The sequence below is a fragment of the Pteropus alecto genome, unplaced genomic scaffold (genome assembly GCF_000325575.1).
Source record: "Pteropus alecto unplaced genomic scaffold, ASM32557v1 scaffold98, whole genome shotgun sequence".
Classification (NCBI taxonomy): Eukaryota; Metazoa; Chordata; class Mammalia; order Chiroptera; family Pteropodidae; genus Pteropus; species Pteropus alecto.
Genome location: NW_006443570.1, coordinates 15,162,965 through 15,172,321, shown reverse-complemented (window position 1 = coordinate 15,172,321; position 9,357 = coordinate 15,162,965).

The window sequence follows — 9,357 nt, the reverse complement described above, 5'->3', positions numbered from 1 at the left end:
ATGGTTGCAATATTAAGCAATTCATTTTACTTATAAATTTGTTAGCTCATTTATAAGTTTAAAATATTGGTATACCTGACATGGAGGCCTCCTGACGGATTCTTGCCATGGACCCTGTAAATGTTGGGTGCAGTTCTGACCAGGACCCACAGAGACAGGGTGGCTGGTGAGGTGACTTTCTTGGCTATACTACCTCCCTCATATCCTTACTGTAAATATCTATGATTGGAGGTAATTTGTGTATGCCTTTTCCTTCCTTGTGCATAATCTTAAACAGCCTCACTATTGCACATAGGAAAACCTTTCTTTTTAAGTAATAAGGAGAGTAACAGATTCTACCAACTCGTCTTCTTGTTTTTACTGATGTCTGTAAGATGGGGCCCAAACTCTTATTAGAGAAACAAAACAAATCCAAATGATAATATCTCCCTAAAGAGTCCCCTAGCTAGAGTCTATTCTGTCTTATAGCATTGAAACTGCTCTGTGATCACAAATGAATGGGGTCCACAGATGTAACCTGACCATTTCCTATATGCCTTGGTGATATCAAGTCAGGTAAGAAGTTTCAATTTTGCGCTAAGCACTTCTTCTAACTCTATCAGAGATTGGGTTTTGGTTTAAATATTCGACTTACTCCTTCCCTTGGTAGATTATTTATAAAAACGGCTGCAGTAATTCCTCCAACCCAGTATGCATGCACTTAGGAAGTCCCTTCCCATACTGACTCTGGTTTCGGCTATGTGACTTAACTTTGGCAGATGGGACAAAAGAAAATGTGATGCAAATGGAGACTTGAAAAGTGCTAACACGTTGAAATGAGACATGCTATTTTTCTTCTGGGAATCTTTATACCATTATATGTCCCAGACCATGCTAGTCTCTTGAAGGCTGAGAGACCACATGGAGGGAAGGATCACCAGATATCCCAGCTGTCTCAGTTGAGAGGTCATCCATCCAGCCCATAGAATTGTGAAAAATAATAAATGCTAGCTTAAAAGTTTATTATTTTTATTTTTTTAATTGACTTTATTTTTAGATTCATGCAAAATTGCGGGGGGAGGTATAGAGATTTCCCATATAATCCCTGCCCCCACACATGCACAACCCTGCCCCTCCCTTATCCATGTCCCCCCACCAGAGTGGTGAATTTGTTATAATTAAGAAACCTACATTGACATATCATTATCACCCAGGTCCATAGTTTACATTATGGTTACTCTTGGTATTATACATTCTATGGGTCTGGTCAAATGTTTAATGATATGAATCCGTCATTATGGAATCAAACAATATTTTTGCTGCCCTAAAGATCCTCTGTGCTCTGTTTATTGATGTACCCTGGCCACCCCTAACTCCTGGCAACCACTGATTTCTTTTCACTGTCTCCATAGTTTTGCCTTTTCCAGAATGTCATATAGTTGGCATTGTACAGTATGTTGTATTTTCAAATTGGCTTATTTCACTTAATAATATGCATTTAAGGTTTTCCACATCTTTTTTATGGCTTGAAAGCTCATTGCTTTTTAGTGCTGATATTCTATTGTCTGGATGAACTACAGTTTATTTATCCATTCATCTACTGAAGAACATCTTGGTAGCCTCCAAGTTTTGGCAATTATGAATAAAACTGCTATTAATATTCACATGTAGGTTGTGGTATGGATATAAATTTTCAGCTTCTTTGGGTAACTATTCAAGAAGCAGGGTTACTGGATCATATGGTAAAGAGTATGTTTAGTTTTATAAGAAACCACCAAACTGTACCATTTTGCATTGGTTCCAGCAATATATGAGAATTTCTGTTGCTCCACATTTTCGCCAGTGTTTAGTGTTGACAGTTGTCTGGATTTTGGCCATTCTAATAGGCGTATAGTGGTATCTCATTGTCGTTAATGATTGTTTTAATCTACTAAATTTTAGGGTGATTTGTTATGCAGCAAAAGCTAATTGATAGTTTCCCCTTCCGGCCATGAAGATTGCCTAATCTTTATAAGTTTGCTGAAAGCAAAAGTTACAGTTCCTCATCCAAGAGGAAGTCCGTTGCTTTTTATTGTTATTGAGGTAAAATTTACATACATAATATTAACCATTAACTATTTTAAAGTGTGCAGTTTTAAAGTGTGCACTTAATACATTCACAATTTGTGTAACTATCACCTCTGTTTAGTTCCAGAACATTTTTATCACTCTGAAAGGAATCCCTGTACCCTGTAAGCAGTCATTCCCATTCTCCCCTCCCCTAACTCCTGGCAACTATTGGTCTACATTCTGTGTCTATAGATTTGCCTATTTCTGGATGATTTGTATATGTGGAATTATAGCCATGTTGTAACACGTATCAGTACTTTATTCCTTTTTATGGCTAAATAATATTCCATTGTATGGCTGTACCACATATTGTTTATCCATTTATCAGTTGCACATTTCAGTTGTTTCCAATTTGTAGATATTATGAATAATGCTGGTATGAACATTCATGTACAAGCTTGTATGTGAACATATGTTCATATATCAGGTTAATGCTGGTCTCATAGAGTAAGTTAGGAAGTATTTCTTTCTCTTTTATTTTTTGGAAGAGTTTGATGTGTTAATTCTTTACATGTTTGGTAGATTTCACCAGTGAAGTTATCTGGTCTGGAGCTTTTCTTTGTTGGGGGATTTAGGCTCATTGCTTTTAGTTAAACTAATACTTGTTAAGGAGGACCACTGTAAGTACTAGTAAAGATGCTTTTATTCTACTTGTGGTAGAGGCGGAGAGGACTGAGAAAGTCCCTGCCATCCAGAGCTGTTGAGCCTTAGTGCCCAACGAAGATTTCAGGGGAAGAAGAGAGAGATCCCTTTGGATTAGAATGATGAGAACAATTCATGAAAGGCAACAATGATGAGAACAATTCATTTGTACTGGTTCTCGAAAATGGGACCGGGACTGTATACCATTTTAAAATGCAGAGAAAGGAGGAAGAGCATTCTAGTTAGAGGTAACTGCAAAAAGTAGTAATAACAGAAGACCTGAGCCACTTACTGTTTTAAGTGTTTTACAAATATTTTATAAAGATTTTTTCACTACATAGGGACAATTGTCGTCTCCTTCTGCAGTTAAGGATACAGAGGCACAGAATAGTGAAGTTATTTGCCCACACAGCTAGAAAGGGGAAAGCTGGAATTCACACCAAGATTTTCTGATACTAGGGCTTGCCCCTTAAAACAAAAGCATGGAAATGATAAAATGTGAGGCATGTTTTGCATCTGTCTATGCACATAATGTATAAATGAGCGTAAACATTTAACATGGTAATCAATACTTTAAGATTATTCTTTAAAGTAAATCAATACTTTAAGACCAAGGGGCTTTTTTAGGAAAAGTAAAGTTGGGAGGTTTATATATGTTTATTTATTTTTTAATCAATCGATCAATTAATTAATTATTTTTTTACGCCTACAGCACCTGGTCTTCCTAGGTGGTCTTCCATCCAAGTACTGACCAGGCCCAACCCTGCTTAGCTTCCAAGATCAGACATCCATATGCTTATCTTTCCCAGTACCCTTCTTTCTTCTGAAAACTATACTTCCCTTCTCTGAGGGAACTTCTCTGCCCATGTAGCTATTAGGTTCTGTGGGGCTCTGTCAATCCTTTGTCACAGGTGTGCACCCACCTTTCAAGCCCAGTAGTTGCAGTTCTTCCCCTTATGATGAAGGGGAGAGGCAGTTCCCTTGAGGTCCTATGGGTGTAGCTGCAGAAGAGCAAGTGAAATCAACACCGGAGTGCCTGGAGTCCTTTGCCCTAGAGCCAGTGTCCCTGTGTCATGCCCCTGGCATTCATTCTTTTTGAGTACATAAACCAATCGATTATTTTTTATTTTTCTTTAGGACGTTTTAAGTGGGCTTTCTGTCACATGGAGCTAAAAGTAAAGGAGCTTCCGTTCCCCACTCCTGGATTCTTTCTTGCTTCCTGCTAAGGATTCTGACTTTCCCTCCTTCAGTTCTAAGATCCTGACCTGTGAGAGGCCCAAATAGAACCACACAAATTCTTGATGTGTCCAGCATGGTTTTAATGGAATAATCCTCTATGTTTTCTGCAAGGTTCTGGCTACCAAATCTACACTAAGGCCTGGAGCCCTGTGGTCTCCAGAGGGCTGGGAATCAGGGCAAAGCTTTGAGCCTCTCCCTGTGTCTGTACATCTGACAGGTGTTCAGAAGTCTGAACTTCCCCTGGAAAGTACCCATCCCTACTTCCTCTTCTCAGGCATCTCCTGGCTTCTCACTACCCCCCTGAAGTCAGCAGAGGATAGAGCTCTTAAAAGAATATGTTACAATTATGTGGGATTTTCTGAGAGATGAAAGAGAGGCAGTGAGTCAGGTCAGTCTCTGGTTCTGCCAGAAGAGTGGTGTGAAACTAAGCCATGTTCACTAGGAGACTTAGACCTGCTTTTCTGTCCCCAAGAACATTAGGAAAAGGGGGAGGAGAAGGAGATGACGAGACCACAGAGAGCCCCTCTTCTGGATGCCTCTTTCTCCTCCTGTTTTTAATTTATGCTTTTCTAACACCTCTTCTCTTCCTCTGCTAACTCCTAACTCCTTCCCTCAGATCCTCCCCAAGGCTGGACTATGCTCAGGATGGACCTGCAGGACTGTCCTCCCTGCAGAAGGAAGGGGTTGCTACCATTTCACAGTCCCCCAAGATCTCAGGAAGATTCTGGGATGGGAAGGGGAGATTTGTCTGCACACAACAGAGCAGAACTTTGACTATGAAGCAGGGAAACTGGATTTGCCTTTGTTTCTGCTTCTGAGAGCTATGTGACCCAAGACAGGACACTTAGCCTTTCTGGGCCTCTGGGCCTTGAATAATAACTGCAAATAACACCAGAGAGGACATTGTACTGGGGTATTGGGATATGGGTTCATGCCTACTGACATAACCTGATTGCTAAAATTTCCAATCTTATGCAATATAGGCAGATATTATTATTGTCCTGTTACAGATGAAGAACCTGAGGCTCAGGAAGCCTAAATGACTCATGGAAGGTCATAAGCTGGTCAGCAGCAGATTTCTAGACTAGAAGCTCCTCAAGAGCAGAGATTCTGACTGTTTCTGCCCATTATTCTTTTCCAGCATGTTGAGAGAATTGGTGGCACAGAGTGAGCTCTCAAAAAAAAAAAAAATCATTCAATACATGTATAAATAAGTGAATGATTGATCAATGAATAAGCCAGGTTGGAACCTAAGTTTGTTTGATTCTAAAGCCTATGATTGCCTATTATGTCTTATCTATATATCAATTATTTTAACAATAATTACCATTTATTAATGCCTTACTATGGGCAGGGCCAGGACTTGGGTGTGGTGAGTGAGGCACTGGCTTTGGACACAAAATTTAAGAGGGCTCCAAAAAACTCAGTAATTAAGATAAATAACATTTTAATAAAACATTAAAAAAATAAAAATACCAAAGAATCCATAATGAACAAAGTATCAAAATATTAAATAAAGACAGGACCAGTAAAAGTGCTGCTATGTGAAGCCATATTGGAACCTGAGGCAAAAAGAAAATCGGTGGGGCTTTCTGTTAGAATATCCACCCATATGTCTTTCCCTCTGTCTGTCCCCCCATCTATGTAATACATACTTACTGAGTGACAACCATGTGCCAGGCCTTCTGCTTGGCACCAAGAATATCACAGAGAGCCAAAAGATCATGTTCCTATTCTCCTGGAGACAAACACTAAGTAAATAATCACACAAGTAAATATATACTTACTTATTCTAATCAATGATGCATTGGAAAGAAATATATTGGGAGCTTAGAGAATACCTTTCTGAGAAGAGAACATTTGAGCTATCTATGAAATGAGCAATGTTAGATAGGTTGAAAAGCAAGAAAGAGAGAGATACAGGTAAAGGAAATAGTTTGGGCAAAGGTTCTGAGGCAGGAAGCCCTAGCACACGTCAGACACTAACTGTGGGTGGAATCCTGAGAGCAGAGGAAGGAAGTACCTGATGGAGCAGGAGAGGCAGACGGCGGTCAGATTGTACAGATGGCACGCACAGGCCATGTTGTGGATGTGAGGTTTATCCTGAGGACAATGGGAAGCTTTTGATGTGTTTTAAGCAGAGAAAGCATGATCAGTTTCACATTTTGGTAAACTCACTCTGCGTAGTGTGTGAAGAATGAATTCAGGACGCCAGAGGTGAAGGCTACTGCAATCCTCCAGACGGAAAAGACCAGGGCAGGACTCAGCTATAGCCATGAGAATGAAGAGAAGATCTCCTAATAATGAGGGCAACTAGCTGGGACCTCCAGCTCATTTGCCAAAGTGGAATAGGGTGGGGGCTTGAGACCAAGCTGTACGACCACTTACTGCAATGACGAAACCTGAAGGAGGAGCAGTTCCACATTCCCAGACAGGCAATATCCATGTCTCAGTTCCCTCTGAGCTGATCACTCAGGTATCAAATGGGAGCAGCCACTGCAAGCTATGGCTTTGTGCTAACTGGGCTGGCCCATCCTCTTAGTATGTCCAATAAGATACACTTCAAAGACCTAGCCTCACTGAGTCTGAATGTCTTTATCCGTAAATGAAATCTATGCCACAGGGTTGCAGGGGGATTAAATGAGATGTCTGTAGAGCACATAATACCTGGCATGTAGTAGGTGCTCCAGAAATTTAAGCACCTTTTCTCCCTCCTGTGACCCAGGTGACTCCCCTCCCTGGTGGGTCAGTTGGCAATGGGCTGTCTGTAGGATTACAAGTCTCAGGTTTTTGTTAGCACCTCTGGCTGCAGTCCTCCCTTCCCAACTGCTTGGCTCTGCAACATTAGACCCTTACCTATGTCCAAGAGCTCACTGTCCCATTCTTCCCTGACCTTCCTTCCATCCTTCCTGGAAGGCTTGGGTGGCCTCAAAGCCCAGAAGCCACCAGATGTTCTTCAGCTCATGGCAGATTCCCGACTTTTAATTTTCGCCTTTAAAAGCCTGTTAAAATGCTCTAGTTAGTCACTCACACTTTAGTATGAAAGGCTCAGAGAGCTGATTTTAGGATGGCATCTGAGTGAGAAGAAAATTGAGGGCACTGGGCAACTAAAGATTAGGATCATGGAGATGTCCTAAAGAGGCCTAAAGGAGGAAGCTGAGGGCATCAGAGGGAGACTCATTTCCTGAATTTTTTCCCCTTTACCAAACTGGGCAACCTTCCTCCTCTCCCCAAAAGACATGTTAAAAAGGATGGTAAATACTACTCATTTGGGCCCAGTACCACTTTGATGCAGATTCACAAAGAAGGTTTTACGTGATTTTTAACCCCTGAATTCACATTGAAGACGCTAGAAGGAGGAGGCAGTGGGAGGTTAAAGAAGAATTCTGGAGAGGCTGTGGTAATGCTGAGAATAGTATTTCTCATAGGGAAGGCTGGAGATGCTTTTCTGTACACTTAAAGTTGGAGAGAGGGGCTTCAACCAGATGACTCAGCAATTTGAGGGATATAGTGGACAGTTGTCTGACTTTGGTCTAGAAAATCTAAACAAAGAGAGATGGGCTGGCCAGCTGCTTTAAGGGTAGCTCAAAGGGGAAAGCTGTTGCACTGAGTGGCTTATTTAGGGCAAAGAGTTATGTGAGTATTTCCTATGGTCCAGGTATGAGCCTTGAGCCAGAGAGAAAGTCAGTGTGGTGTCATCACAGGTCCTGTCCAAGGGGATCACCTGGAAGGGAGAAAAGGCCTCTACAAAGAGAAGTTAACACTGTCATCCTCAGAGCTGAAAAATGAAAGCATCCAGCCCAAACAGAGAAACACTTGACTGTCAAGGAAGCCGCAGGTGAGAGGTTCCAATGGTAGGTAGGCAGGTAGTGGGCACTGTAGAGAAAGGGTTAGCTTTAAATACCTGCCATGCCACAGAGCACTGGTGCTAGATGTCAGGAGAGACTGTTCAAAAAGGAACTTTCTAGCTCCCCTCGCCTTTTATTTCTATTGAGATAAAATTCACCATTTTAAACTAGACAATTCAGTGGTTTTTATACACTCATGAGGTTGTGCATCTATCACCACTATCTAATTTCAGGACATTTTGAAATCACTCCTGTTGGGTCAGAAATGTGAGGAAGTTCAAGGGCTGGGTGGAGAAAACCCTCCTTCCTTGACTTGCAGGCTTTCTATCTGCAAGAGGCTCAGTGTGGGACAGGGGGAAAACCTTGTCACAGTGGCAAGATTGAAATCAGACTTTCACAGAGGATTGCAAGTTTTATTTATTTATTTTTACTGATACTGTGTTTTGTGACTTAAGTGACTGCAGAATGGTTGGTATTATTTGAGAACAACTAAGAAAATCATGAGGATAGCCTTGAGTTTTATCAAGGGGAAGAGGAATAAATGGTTAGCACTCAGAATTAAAGACACAGCAGGATACTAAAACTAAAGTTGCTATACAATTTGCTCCCAAATTTGTCCCCATTCAAGGTATCAGTGACACATACGTAGGGCCTCTGATATATGTACATTACGGGATGTCTGACTCTTCTGGGATTGAGACTGATGCCAAATGCTTAACAGTGGTCTGCAGGTGGTCTCCTCAAGGGCTGCTCCTGGGCACTCACTGGGTGGAGAAGCTCTTTCAAGGTCTCTGAGACCCTTCTTTGGGCTCATTTCTTGTAAAGCCTGGCTAGGCTGGCTTTAGGACTTTATGCCATCACCTAGAGCAGCCCCTCCCTCTCCAAATATTTGCTAAAGCACTTCCTATCTTTGGGCTTCTGGAGGTTCAAAGAGGAACAGAGCAGAGTCCCTGACTCACTCAGTTCCATCCCTTTTCTGGAATTGGCCTTCTCTGACCTTTTGGTAATTCCGTCTTTCCAGTTAAAAGTAACAAACATCTCTGTTAAGCAGACATGTGGTTGGATCATTGCTTCTGCTTTTTGAAAAGCTGTAGAGTAAAAGCCACATCACCAGGTCTGAAGGGGAGTGATGGGGTTAAATTTTATGATGTGGTTGACAATAAGACAGGATTTGGGGGAGGAGAACCCCTTTCAATACTTTTCCAATAGTGGAACCCAGTGCTTAAAAACTACCCTGCTTTTTGTTTTAGTGGAGGTGAGCTCATTTTCTCTCCCCTGTTGCAATAGTCTTGAATAAAGTCTTGTTTCCTGTTTATCTAGTGGCATATTTTACTTTGCCACTGCAAGTCCCAGTGGTGGGGATCATGGGACAGGGCATCTGTCTTATAGCTGCTTGCCCATCGATCTCCATAACCCTCACCCACTCCTCCTTCTTGCTTTCCCCAACCGCCACCCAGAGCTCAGAGCCTCCACTTCTGCTTCCCATGTGTGTCCTGGGTTCTGATCTCTTTTGCTATGTTTGATCTGTTCTTAGCACTCT